At 42.4% G+C, this 14,763-nt stretch overlaps 1 pseudogene across 1 annotated transcript; it reads left to right on the top strand.

Moving 5' to 3' along the window:
* The first annotated feature begins 14,308 nt into the window (after positions 1 to 14,308).
* Positions 14,309 to 14,466, top strand: LOC307113136 (large ribosomal subunit protein eL39-like; annotated as a pseudogene). Its single transcript has one exon. The product of its transcript is annotated as a large ribosomal subunit protein eL39-like (transcript).
* The last annotated feature ends 297 nt before the right edge of the window (positions 14,467 to 14,763 follow it).

The raw sequence follows: 14,763 nt of genomic DNA, 5'->3' as shown, positions 1-14,763 counted from the left end.
GGGGCAATCAGGAAGGCAGGCAGGTGAGCAGTTGGGAGCCAGCAGTCCTGGATTATGAGAGGGATGTCCCAGATTGGAGAGGGTGCAGGCTGGGCTGAGGGACACCCTCTTTTCCCCCTTCACCCCCCAACCTGTGCACGAATTTCGTTCACCGGGCCTCTAGTATAGTGATAACACAGAGTAGATCTATGCATTCTCATAACTATCCAGTCCAGCTTCCCTGACTTTGATATTGTTATCTCCTCTGTCTGGGTTGCATTCTCCACCTTGTTCTGAATATCTGAATTCCACCCATTTTACAAGGCTCGGGTCCTCCCTCCCCTGTGAAATCTTTTCCTACCTCAAAGATCTTTTCCTCTGGCTCCTTTAACACTCACTGCCTGCTCCACTTTCTGATGACTCACAGACTGCTCTGCTATTGCTAGTTATGTGTTCACATGTTTATGAGTTGTCTTCTTAAGGGCAGAACTTGGGTTTTCTTCACCCTTGAATCTCCTTCACCTTCCAGTGGCTAGCATAATGCTTTGCACATATTAGGTGCTCAAAACATGTTTGCTAAATGTTTGATTTTTAAATTTTATACATACACTGCAAGCTTAATGGTTAGAGGGAATTACTTAGTAAAATATTTAAAAAGATAGCCCAATCATCCAAAAAAAAAAAAAAAAATGGAAGTGCTAGTGTCTGAAGTCCCATCATTAGAGATTCATGCCTTTGGAAAAGATTCTTCTGATTCTCTAAAAAATACTTCTAGGAAGACAATAGGTTAAATTAAGTTTATTTCTTTAAGTTATTAGTGACTTATCCGTTTTATTCTCCAATAGACAGGAGAACTGAGTTGGGTAAAAGAACAGTTTGATTTTCAAATAGCTGAGAATGTATTCAGTGTCAGGCACTGTGCTTAACGTTGGAGTACAAAGATGAATGACACAATCCTATCCTTGAAAAGCTTACATTCTAGTCACCAGCATACTATAATTTCTTCAGGGGCTATGAAAAAGCCAAGCAAAGGCGATAAAACTCTTAGCCCACCCTGTAAGATGGAGGGAAGGCTTACTGGAGGAGTCATCAACTACCATTCCTCCAAGCTTTCTCTGCCTGAGTGTTTCCCCACTTTTCTGCAGCTGCATCAACACTTATCTCAAATGTCACTTCCTCTGAGAAGCCATCCTTAAGCCTCACAAGCAGAATGAATCCCTTCCTTGTTGGCGCTCCTAAACCACTTTACCCAACTGTATTATTTGCCATGTCTTATGGTGGTTAATTGTTCCTCTGTCTATCCTCTCCTCTTTCCTCTCACCCACATAGAATGTAAACCCCACTGTCTCCATTCATATCAGTCTATCTGGCACATGGTAGATGGGAAGACCAGTGTGTTATTATAGTTGGTTGGAGATCTCTCAGATGTGATTGGGTCTCTGGCTCAGAGCTGGACTGTGCATCTTCAGGCTCCAAGTTGAGGGTCAGCTAGGATGTAGGAAGCAAGAGCTGCTTGCCAATATTAGTGGCAAGCTGCTCATTGATTCCATTCAGCCCAATACATATGTACTGAGAACTTGTTCAAATAAGAATCCAGCCACCATTACTAGAATTCCTACCGTGAGCCAGGTGCATTACACACATGATCTCATTTAGTCCGTGTAACAATTTTGAAAAGTTATTTCCTTTTATCAGCTGAGAAAAAGAGCCTCAGAGGGCTAATTTGCCCAGAGTGGTCTGAAAGTAAAGTGTAACTGTTGTGTCTTGTTCCACTACAGCACAGGGATTAAGTACATCTCACTAGACATGAAAACAAAGGTCCAGGGGTCACCCAAGATTCAGGGAGTACACATGGGAAAGTGGCAATCAGAGAGTCTTCATAGATCTGGCTAATGAGTGAACTGGGAAAATACACGAGGAAAGAAAGATCTTGAAGAGACTACCTTCTTGGTACTGCATCAGATGCACCAATGCCTGTTAGGGAGGTGAACACAGAAGGGATAGGGGAGTCGTGTGTGTGTGTGTGTGTGTGTGTGTGTGTGTGTGTGTGTTTCTTGCCTTACACATGGTTTCCTCTCTGGTAGATGAGGAGGGGAGAGAAGTACACCCTCTTAGGTGAGCCATTCGCGAGTGCAGCCGTCAAAACTGCGCCCACACATCCTTCCAAAACTGAGTGGAGAGGTTCTGTTCACCCTATCCTCCCCAACGTAGAGATGACCCTAGGAATTACCTCCATCACCTTGGGGGTGGGGGTGGGGGATGTTTTTCTCACCCCAGTATCGAGGAAAGGGAGGGGGGAAGCTCTTCCCCATCTCACTATAGGATGTGTGTGTGTGTGTGTGTGTGTGTGTGTGTGTGTGTGAGTGGGGACAGATTATTCCTCATATAGGGGTTGGGGAGATGACACATTTTCCCCAGCTTTGCGAAAAGAGGTGGTTGTTTTCTCTCTCAATACAGTGTGTGTGTGTGTGTGTGTGTGTGTGTGTGTGTGTGAGAGAGAGAGAGAGAGAGAGAGAGAGAGAGAGAGAGAGAGAGAGAGTGTGTGTGTGTGTGTGTGTACTCGTGCGTGCACGCACCCGGGAAATGGCTCCTTTCTCACCTTTAACACCTCTCTTCCCTCCGAAGAGAGTGGGGATAGTTTCCTTCGCTTCCATCTCTAGTGGGACACGGCTCTCTTCTCCCCAACCAGAAGGTGGTAGGGGCTCTTGGCTCCCTTTTTCCTATCATTGGGGAGCAGAACTGGCTCCCACATCCTCCCCACAGAGCCACACTCAGATGGCAGGAGGCCCGGCTCTCCCCAGCCTCCCGATCCGCAGACCCGGGAGGCCCGCGGCTAGGTGCGGGGTGCGTAGGCGGCGAGTCGGGGGCGGAGCCGGCTCTGCGGCGCGGGGCGGGGCTAGTTGTGGCCCCGCCCCCTCCCTGCGCTAATCTTCGCGCCGCCCGGACCGCCCGGCCCAGTCGGTCTGCTGGGCTCGCGCGCCGCGGACCGCGCGTCTGCACCCTCGGCCGCCTCAGCCCCCTCGGGCGCCTCAGCCCCGCCGCCGCCGCCTCAGCCTCGCCCTCCGCGCCTCTCGGTCCCGCCGCCCCGCGCGCCCCCCAGCCCCTTCAGCCAGATGATGAACTTCCTGCGGCGCCGGCTGTCGGACAGCAGCTTCATCGCCAACCTGCCCAATGGCTACATGACCGACCTGCAGCGGCCCGAGCCCCAGCAGCCACCTCCGCCGCCCCCCGGCCCGGGCGCGGCCTCGGCCTCGTCGGTGCCCGCGGCCGCCTCTCCCGGCCCCGAGCGGAGGCCGCCGCCGAGCCCCGCACCCGCGCCGCAGCCCGCGTCCCCCGCGGCCTCGGCGCCGTCGATGGGCAGCAGCTTCTTCAGCTCGCTGTCCCAAGCCGTGAAGCAGACGGCCGCCTCGGCCGGCCTGGTGGACGCGCCCGCGCCCGCGCCCGCCGCCGCCAGGAAAGCCAAGGTGCTGCTGGTCGTCGACGAGCCGCACACCGACTGGTAGGTGTCTGGCCGCCGCCGCGGCGGGGAGCTCCCGGGGCCTGCCCGGCAGCCGGGGCCGCGGGGGAGATGGATGGCCTCGGGGAGACAGACAGTCCAGACCCAGAAAAAGGAGGGTCTGGGTGGCCCCGCAGTCGGGCGATGGGGGCGAGGGGCGGGGGAAGCGGGTGTTGGTAGGGTGGGAGGCGGCGCTGGCCGCCTGGAAAGGTAAATCCTGAGGTCAAAGATTTCCTCGTTTGTCTCGGATCCCCCCCAGACACATAGAAGGAGCTGCTGTATGCCACAGGGGAGAGTCCTAAGAATCAGAGTTTGTGTGTGAGGGGCGGGCGGCGAGGACAGACGTTTCAGCCCAGGCACGGAAAAGACGAGGTAAAAATGGTTCCGTATCACGAAGGGATGTTTAAACCAAAAATAAATAAATAAATAAATAAATAAATAAATAAATAAATGGTTCTACTTGATGAGGCACGAGTGACTTTGGAAAGGAAATGGGTATTTTTCGGGGAGGGAGGAGAGGATATGTTTCACCTGGCCCGTTGGGGGCTGATGTCAATATTGACATCAAGATGGAGCCAATCACAGATGCGGAAGCCCAGGTGGACGTGGGCTTGCTCCCGTGCAGCGCAGCTGCAGCCCGCTCAAGAAGAGTGAAATTTTTGTATTTTGTGCAGCAGGGAGGGGATTTGTGGATTTTTTTTTTTTTTTGGTTTGGGTAATGTGTGTGGGGAATGGAAGTGATGGTGGTTTTTTTTTTTGTGTGTGTGTGTGTTTTTCCTGCTAGAAAGATGGTGACCGTGGCAAAATATTCTGGATCATTAAAGGGCCACAAATCAAAAGAGATCTGCCTTGATGCAGCAGACAGGGGACTTCAAGAATTATTATTATTATTATTATTATTATCATCATCATTATTAATTATTAAGGGATATTCCAACTTAGAATGGGAAGGCTGGGGGGAAATGTTACCTCTTGTTGATAAAAGCAGGAATGAGATCCATTTAAGACCAATCAGTGAAAAGCAGTTCTATTTTATGTGTCAGGAAGTTGACCTAGGGATAATGGTTGGGGTCGGAGGTGATGGTGGAATTGACTGGGGAAAGGCTTGAAGAAATGAAGACGCCAGAAATCTGGGTTGCTTTTTTCTGGAATAGGGAAAGGGTTGTGTTTGTTTGTTTGTTTGTTTTTCTTTCTCACAGGAGTTGAGGTTGGAGACTGGACCTGAGTGTTTCCTCCCCAGAGGGAGGCACAGAGGGACCACAGAGCTGTTTATCTCCATCTTCTCTTTTGGCTGCTTCACTGCTTTTATTTCTCTCTCACTTTCTCACTGGGTGACCCAGAGGGAGGGAGGGAGCGAAAGGGTGGGTGTGGTGGAAGTGAGATGTAGATGAGGAGATGCCCTCCTGCTGGCCCCTGATAGGACCATTCTGAATAGCCATTTAGGTGACTTGTGTCATTGGCCTTTTCTCCAGACAGTGGAGTAGAAAATCTGAAGGGACCATTGTTAGGAAATGACAAAGGCACAAGCAAGAGTGTAATGGGGAAAGTATACGAGTATAAATGATGGTGCCATTGATAGCCTCCTAGGAGAATTACTCTAACTCAGTTTAAATCAACAAGTGGTTATTAGTGGGGAGGGAAGGTAATGAACTTTATTGAGCATCCGTTATATGCCAAACCCTGTGCTAGGTGCTCTAATACATATCTCATCGAGGCTTAGCAAAACTAAGCGATGTGTTTGCAGTCATGTAGCCAGCAAATGAGAGAACCAGGGTTTGAATTTAGGCCCATTTGACTCCACTGTTGCCACTGCACTGCTTCACTATTGCTTCATTCTTATTGTGTTATTAGCAATATTAATAATAGGCTCCCTCTCGGGGCTAGGCAGTGTAGGGGCCTTACTGAGATCTCACGATCAAGTTCAGGAGACACAAAGGACGCATGAAGCAGTTAACAAAAAGGAATCTAGAATTATTAGTTAAGACATTCAGTGAATGGAGTTATTGGAGAAAGTGTCACAAAAGAGGAGTTTTGAAGAAAGGCCAGGTAAAGGAGGGGAGAAATGGGAATGACATTGGTGCTTCATTTTTCTATGCAAGAGTCTGATCCTCCTGCACCTTATCCAGTTGAAGGCATTTGTTTGGGATCTCATTTACCAGTTAGGTACCTGTAGGTAGAAAGGTACTCATCTGTATGGGTATGATGAGGCTGCTGTGCATTTGTGTTTAGTTCTAACAGTGTCACATGGCTTGAAATTGGAAACTTTCCTTGGATATGATTATTCTTTAGAAAGATTGCCTGGCATGAACCAGAGAATTTGCCTTGCCCTGAAGACCAGACTTCTGAGGGAAATAATGGAAGCCACTTTCCTATGGGCTGACTCCCAACTGTTTACTGATTTTCTCTGAAGTAATAACATTGATTTATTAAAACTCATAAAACCAGTTTAAGTCTGGTGCTTGACAGCAGTTCTCTGCTTGTGTTTCTGTGCTTAATAGCAATCCTCAGAATTGCTGTTTGTCTTCTAACATGTCTAAATTAAAAAACACACAAACATCTTGGTTAAATACTGATGAATGGTTTTATTGAAAGGTCTTTGACTTAAGGAGCAGGTGCCTGCTTATGACAAGCACAGTGACTTAAAGGTGCTTTTTGCTCCAAAGGCTGGTTTTAGTAAGTTAGTCTCACAGTTTAAACTCCTAGATAGTATGCAGTGAGCAGGTGTCATTATATGCCCAATATTATTTTCCTGGTGATGAATAGGAAGTCAGAGTGGAGCTCTCAGTAGAATTTAACCATATTGGTCCCATCTGAATATAAGAATGCTAAAATAAAGAGGGTTTTAACAAGCATTTAAATAATTGGAGATTTAAAAGAAGGGGTTAAAATAGGCAGTCTCTCAGAGCAGCCTTAATGAATAGTGATTCCTTTGAATTTCTGTCAGTGTAATTGTGGGCAGTGGAATTTAGAGACCTTACCACTGACCAAGTTGATGGGGAAATTGGAGGTGTTTCTCTTTTTCTCTATCTTTTGCTTGAAATATGTTTTTATTGGTTGCCTGAGATCTTAGATTAATTGTACACTAAAGGATTATTGCAAAATGTATCTGTTTCACTAAAAATGAAATAAAACTCATTATGTACCTTATTAGTAATTATTATTATATTTTAATATATTTTTATTGATTTCAGAGAGGAAGGGAGAGGGAGAGATAGAAACATCAATGGTGAGAGAGAATCATTGATCGGCTGCCTCCTCTATGCCCCCTACTGGGAATTGAGCCTGAAACCCGGCATGTACCCTGACTGGGAATCCAACCATGACCTCCTAGTTCATAGTTTGAAGCTCAACCACTGAGCCACGCTGGCAGGACAGTAGTAATTTTTATTAGTGGTTGATATATATTTAAACCACTAATTGTATGTGTGCATGTGTGAATGTCTGTGTGCGTTTTTTTCAGGATATGTGTTTGTGTATACTATATCAGGATTATATATGTATTATGTGTGTGTGTGTGTGTGTGTGTGTGTGTGTGTGTTATATCCTGAATATGTATCTTCTTTTAAGGCTCATACATAAATTTGAAGTACAGTTAAGACTGCATTTTAATAAATGATCTTGTACTTAAACAAGGAATAGGTATCCATTTGTATATGTTGGTGGTTGTTTTTCTTTCTGTGTTTTACACTTTCACTGGTGAAGAGGTAAGTTTTCCCTCAGATTCTCTCCTGCCCACCTTTTAGTGATTCCAGTCCCAGTGATCAAGTGAGTTTATTCCTCCTGGCAAGTCTCAGTGTTTGCTTTGAAAATCAGTACAACACAGGCATTCTAAAACTTACCTAGATTATCTAGAGACTGCAGATAGACAAATCCACAGATGTTTGTTGAGCACCTTCTCTGTAAAGGGTATATATGCTAAGAAAAAATGAGACATTGTATCTGTTTTCTAAGATCTTTCTGTCCATTTGGGTACATAAAATGAATATATGTTTTTTAAAACTTACTAAAAACTACCCCTTGTGCCCTAGCTAGTTTGGTTCAGTGGATAGAGTGTCAGCCTGTGGACTGAAGAGTCCTGGGTTCAATTCCAGTCAAGGGCACATGCCCAGGTTGCGGGCTCGATCCTCAGTGTGGGGCATGCAGGTGGCAGATGATCAATGATTCTCTCTCATCATTGATGTTTCTTTCTCTCTCTACCTCTCCCTTCCTCTCTGAAACCAATAAAAACAAACAAAAACAACTACCTTGTATCCATAATTCATAGTATGGTCCTTGGATCAACAGCATTGGCAGTAACCAGGAGCTTTTTGAACTACAGATGATCAGGTCTCACCTATGCCTACTGAATAATAGTTGGTATTTAAATAAGATCTCCAGGTGATTCACATGCACATTAAAGGTGCATTGAACTAAAGTGTATGTGGTTAGTGCTAAAGGTGTGGCAGCAACACTGCTATCATTTATCGAACAACTACTATATTCCAGATGTCTTTCCACATCCCAGATATTACAAATAACATTTAATCTATATCACAGTAATGTAGTACTATAGAAATTTGAAAGAGTGAGAGATGGATATGGTCTAGAGTGGGAAGGGAATGTTTAATGAAAGCAGTATGATTTGAATGGAGCCTTAAAGAATTAGAATCAAAAGAGATAGGAGTCCAAACAGTGGGTAGTACAAGGAAAGTACAGTGGCAGGAAAGAAGGGAAACAACAAAGAAACTGGATTGATGGATTAGCTAGGCAGCAGCTGTTTCTATTTTTTTTTAAACAATTTTATTGATTTCAGAGAGGAAGGGAAAGGGAGAGAGAGAGATAGAAACATCAATGATGAGAGAGAGAGAGAGAGAATCATTGATTGGCTGCCTCCTGCCTCCCCATACTGGGGATCAAGCCTGTAACCTGGGCACATGCCCTGACCTGGAATCGAACTGTGACCTCCTGGTTCATAGGTTGACGCTCAACCATTGAGCCATGCAGGCAGAGCAGCAGCTGTTTCTATTCAGACTTTTGGCATTTCTTTAAGAATAGGGGAAATTAATGTTCTGGCCAGTTTTGTTCAGTGATTAGAGTGTCAGCCCGAAGATCAAAGAGTTGCAAGTTCAATTCCCCATCAAGGACACATACCTGGGATGCAGGTTCAATCCTTGGCCCCAGTCGAGGGCCCATGTTGGAGGCAACCAATCGATGTTTCTCTCTCTCTCTCTGTCCCTCTCTCCCTTCCACTCTCTCTAAAAATCAATGGAAAAAATATCCTCAGGTGAGGATTAACACAAAAAGGGGGGGGGAAGAATAGGGAAATTTGAAGTGCAGGGGTCTGGACCTTTGCTTGTGAGTGGCTCTAGAAAAATATTTGAATTGAAATTTGGGGGAAAGCTCAAGTGAAGTTTGAGGCTTCTCTCTGCTAAATATTTTATTTATGTGTTCTGTTTCTGATTAATACAAACATAGTAATTCCATAGAATTTCATTGTTCATAGTAGCATTATTAGAGCTGGAAGATCATCTGGATTACTTTATAAATGGGGGAAATATTTATCTAAAGAAGGAAAGAGACTTGTTCAAGGTTACTCAACTAGTTGATGACAGAACCAGAACTAGAATCTAGAACTTCAGTTTCTATACTAAGCCTTTTTTCCTTCTTTACCATGTTACAGTACCCCTCTATTTTACCATCTTTCTACCTTACTAATTTTTCTCTTTCTCTTTCTCTGAAGGACAGATAGGGACTTTTGATCTTATTATAGCATTTGAACTCAGGAATCTGAACCATCATCTAGCCCAGAGAAATGGAATGATTTGCCCCAAGTCAAATAAGAAGTTAGTGAGAGAATGGAGACTAGAACTCACATCTTGTTTCTTTCTACTTTTAAGTCACTCTGAGTAGATCCCTCAAATTTAATCCTTTTTCTCCTTAAAAATACTGTTTGTGTCTGTTTCTTTTAGGGATTTGTTGTGGAATTGCTGGTAAATGCTTAAAAAGAATCACATGAGCATATCACACTGTATCTATACCAGCAATTTCACTGTTTTATTTGTGTTATTGATGTTTCAGCAAAGGTCATTATAAAATGGTTGAAGGAGACTCTTAGAGAGCTAGTCATCAAAATCCAACAATATTCTTAAGTTAATGGGATTGTGCTACAATGATGACCTCCCTTTTAGGGGCCCATTTTTATCTTAGTATCCCCGTCTACCTAAGATTGCTTATTGTCTTTTTGTATCCAAGTTCAGATTTGTAGTAACATTAGGCTTGTCAATATAATTTTAAAAATTTCATTTATTTATTAAATTTATTGAGGTGACATTGGTCAACATGAACATATAGGTTTCAGATGTGGGTTTCTATATTACAAGATCTGTATACTGTGTGCCCACCACCCAAATTCAAATCTTCTCCTGTCACCATATATTAGGATCCCCTTCTTCCCCCACCCCCTTTCCTTTGGCAACCACCATACTGCTGTTTGTGTTCATGAGTTTCAGTTATATATCATATATATGAGTGAAATCATATAGTTCTTAACCTTTTCTGACTGACTTATTTCACTTAGCATAATATTCTCAAGGTCCATCCATGTTGTTGCAAATAGTGCTATTTCATCCTTTCTTTTGACTGAGTAGTACTCCATTGTGTATATGTACCACATCTTCTTTATGCAGTCCTCTGTTGCAGGGCACTTTGGTTGTTTCCATGTTATGGCCACCGTGAATAATGCATAGGGGTGCATATATCTTTTATTTTTTGGTTAATATTTTGTCCATTGATTTTTAGACAGAGTGGAAGGGAGGGGAAGGGATACAGAGAGAGAAACATCAATGCGAGAGAGACGCATTGATTGGTTGCCTCCCGCACGGGGATTGAGCCTGCAACTGAGGTATGTGCCCTTGGCAGGAATCGAACCTGGGATCTTTTGGTCTGAGGTCCAACGCTCTATCCACTGAGCCAAACCAGCTAGGGTGGGGTGCATATATCTTTGTGAATAGGCTTGTCAGTATTTTGCTAAGCAATATGTAATGGAGGCCTAAACAGGAAGTTTTCCAGAATTGCATAACTTCCCCTCAAATTTACAAAACAATTTAACTGGAATATGATTCAGTGCAATGATCATCTAACATAAGCCAGTTGCTGGAGATACAAGGATAAGTTGGGCATAGACCTTGTCTACTGGGATCTTTGAGTCCACTAGGGGAGAGGACAGATATTTAAATAGGATTTTAATATAGTACAATAATTAGTATACATAGGGTGCAATGGGAACACAAAGGTAGGCTGTCCTGAGGAATGAAGATGTTGTGGTTAGAAATGTTTGTACCATTAAAAATGTACCACTGTGTATTCTTAGGTAAGCCACTTTGCCTCTCTTTTTAAAAAAATATATTTTATTGATATTTTACAGAGAGGAAGGGAGAGGGATAGAGAGTTAGAAACATCAATGAGAGAGAAACATCGATCAGCTGCCTCCTGCACACCCCCTACTGGGGATGTGCCTGCAACCAAGGTACATGCCCTTGACTGGAATCGAACCTGGGACCCTTCAGTCCGCAGGCCGACGCTCTATCCACTGAGCCAAACCAGTTAGGGCTTGCCTCTGGTTTTTGATTCTCTAAAATCTGTGAAATGAGAGGCCTGAAACAGATTTTCTAACTTCCTTTACAGCACTGTTCAATGTTACAGTGTTTGTACCATTTTCTTTCAAAAACTTTAGCTCTATATTTTATTCTATGTGGCAATGCTTGCAAATATTTGGAAAAAGAGGCATAGGTCAATAAATAAGTAAACATGCCCTTGGATGATCTTCTAATACTCTCCTTTCAGTACCTCCTTTTTACGATATTGCTATCATGTAGTATCCTGAAAAAAAGGGGTCAGTCATATAATGCCTTCTGTGTATATTTCCTCCTCGGTGATGGAAATTGGAAACTTATGGTTGAATTCTTCTTTCCCTGATAGACTATATATATATACATATATATATATATAGTGAAGTGTTGGCTTAATAGCATTTATTTATTGATCCCTGCCATGTGCACTGTGCTTTACAGTTTACACAACATACTAGTATTCATACCCATTTTTTATGTTATCTTCACAACGATCTTAAGCAATAGATAGAATATCCATTTCATAGATGAATAAACAGACTCATGAAAATAGTCACTTGCCCAAGATTATATACCTATTAAGCTGAAGTGTTAGTATCTGAACCCAGATTGATAGATTCATACAAAAAAGAAAAAGATAAATTTGCCAGCAGAAAATTAGAAAATTATTTTTTTCTTATAAGAAAGGTTTCTTTTGCAAAAGGATTTATTTAAAAAGTGCCTCACTGCTTTTGAAGTTACTCAATTTACAAAAAATTTATATACACAGCTTTTTCAAGATGATATCCATTGCATAGAATGAGGGCATGGTTAAACTCAGTGGTCTCAGGATGGAGAGTTGCATCTTATTTTTTTTGTGTTTAATGGCATGCACACTATGTGTACACCTTTAGGTCTTGTGAGACCTCTTGCATGCTTATTGGGTGGCATTGTCCTCCTTTGAGCTTCCCACATATGCAATTGAATACCAGGAAGCTATACATAACTTTTTAGAGAGAGGAGAGGATGATACAGGAAGCTTTCCTGTTTTGTAGACACTACTTCAGTGCAGCAGGAGGGAGTAACATAGAATAGGGTAAATGACTAATTAAAGTGAGCAAGTACCAAAGATACTTGAACTCCAAGGATGCCCAGGCAGCGGGACTAGGATTAGAAGTATTGTTTGACAGTAGGTATTTCTGAAATTTTAGTCAGTTAATATAACATCCTAAACCAGGTTAGGATTATATTCAATCATTTTATCCTCCCCTCCCCCCTCTTTTTAGCAGCATGAAACAATGTGAATGTATAGGATTGAGGGTCAAAAGACCTAGGGTTGAGATCTGGCTCCACCATTAACCATATAACCCTATCAGAGGTACATAACCTCATTGGGGACCTGCTATGTTCCTGACACTGTTCTAGATCCTGAAATAACAAACAGAAATTAGTTTCCTTATCAGTAAAATGGAGATAACAATGTCTCATAGCATTGTTGTGAAAATTGAATAAAATAAGGTTCTGAAGAAGTACTTTGTAAAAGGTAAAGTCATACTAATGATTGCTGCATCCTTTCCTGTTTCCAAATGCAGGTACCCAATCTATCTTGGTCCCTTTTTTTTTTGTTCCCCCAATTTTATTGTTAGGTGATTGTCTATTTTGCACACATTTGTTTATTTTAATTGAAGATTGCTGTCTCAAAGACAAAATTATTGGAGGCTTTCTTTTGTATTTTTTAAAGGGCAATGTAATTTAATTTTTCATTATTTTTTTCAGTGAAATTTATTTTTCTTTTTAATTTTTATAGAATTTATTGGGGTGACATTGGTTAATAAAATTATATGGGTTTCAAGTGTACAATTCTATAGTATATCATCTGTATATTGTGTGTTCACCACCCAAAGTCAAGTCTCCTTCCATCACCATTTATCCCCTCCTTTCCCTCTCATAATCACCATACTGTTGTCTGTGTATATGAGGTTTTGTTTGTTAGTTTGTTTTTTGCTTAATCCCTTCACTGTTTTCACCCAACTTCTCCTCCCTTTTGACAGCAGCTGTCATACTGTTCTCTGTATCTATGAATCTGTTTTATATGTTAGTTTATTTTGTCCATTACATTCCATATATAAGTGAAATCATATGGTATTTGACTTTCTCTGACTGGCTTATTTCACTTACATAATACTCTCCAGGTCCTTTCATGCTGTTGCAAAAGTTTTTTGGTTTTTTTTTAAGAGAGAAGCATTACCAATTTTACTCAGCTATATCTAACAATTAGGGGCAGGGCCACATATATCTTTATTATATTCAATAGGTGAAATGAATTCTAAAATAACTAATTCAGTTTCTACTTATAACTAGTTAAGGAAGGATGGCTACAGAGGGAAATGAGAGAAATATACAGAATGGCTTTAAAAAGTAGTACCTGTGTTCTTTCCCTTATCAAATCCATCTTTCACATTGCGTTCAGAGTATTCCTAAACACAACAAAAGTTCTTATAAAGTCAGTTTCCTTTGTAACACTCTTCTCTAACACACTGTTGCTCATAAGGCTAATTCACAACCTGGGTCCAGTCTATCTTTCATACTTTTGCTCTACTCTCAAATTTTTTCTATACATTGGATTACCCTTCTCCTGAATACATACTTGAATTTCTGGAGACTGTGCTAATATTACACAGTTGCCTTTGGAATGCTCTTATTCTACTTCTCTCTCTTACTTCAGCATTCATTTCTTTTGTTCCATTTTCAGAGGATGAGGATACTGAATATTGTTTAAAAAAGACCCACCCCCTCCTGCCTTCTCCATGATCTTATTCAAAATTTTATCCCTTTCTCCTGTTTATGATCTCATTTTCTACTGGTTGCTTCTATGAGTTGCTCCATCATTGTAAATAAAGAAACAAGCAAAAACTTCCTCTCACCTTCTTAATAATTCTTCCAAATGTGAAAGAAAAATCTTAGTCTTGCCCAGCGGGCGTGGCTCAGTGGTTGTGCGTCGACCCATGAACCATGGGTCGCAGTTCGATTTCCGGTCGGAGCATAGGGTTGCAGGCTCGATCCCCGGTGTGGGGTGTGCAGGGGGCAGCCAATTGATGATTCTCTCTCATTATTGATGTTTCTCTCTCTCTAGCCCTCTCCCTTCCTCTCTGAAATCAATAAAAATATATTTTAAAAAATATTATTCTTGTCTTCCTTCTCTCTCTTTCTCCGCAATCGAGGTGCATGCGTTCGCTTCTCCCTCACCATGTCTTCCCACAAGACTTTCAGGATCAAGAGGTTCCTGGCCAAAAGCAGAATCGGCCCATTCCCCAATGGATTAAGATGAAAACTGGTAATAAAATCAGGTACAACTCGAAGAGGAGACATTGGAGAAGAACCAAACTGGGCCTATGAGGAATCACACATGAGAGATGACGCACATATTTATGCTGTATCCAGGTTGCCTACACCTTTAAATGATTGAAAAGAAAGATCGCTACTATCTGGACAGTTGGGGCATTTTAATTGGAAAATTATTAGACTCATGATTTTGCTCTGCTGATTTTTTTTTTTCTGCAGTAGTAGGTTGGTTCAGTAATAAATTTGTGAGACCTTAAAAAAAAAATCTTAGTCTTGCCGAAACCGGTTTGGCTCAGTGGATAGAGCGTCGGCCTGCGGACTCAAGGGTCCCAGGTTCGATTCCGGTCAAGGGCATATACC

Source organism: Cnephaeus nilssonii (genome assembly GCF_951640355.1).
Source record: "Cnephaeus nilssonii genome assembly, chromosome: 17".
NCBI lineage: Eukaryota > Metazoa > Chordata > Mammalia > Chiroptera > Vespertilionidae > Cnephaeus > Cnephaeus nilssonii.
Note: the sequence above shows the minus strand (reverse complement) of the source record. Positions and strands in the feature narration are given on the sequence as shown.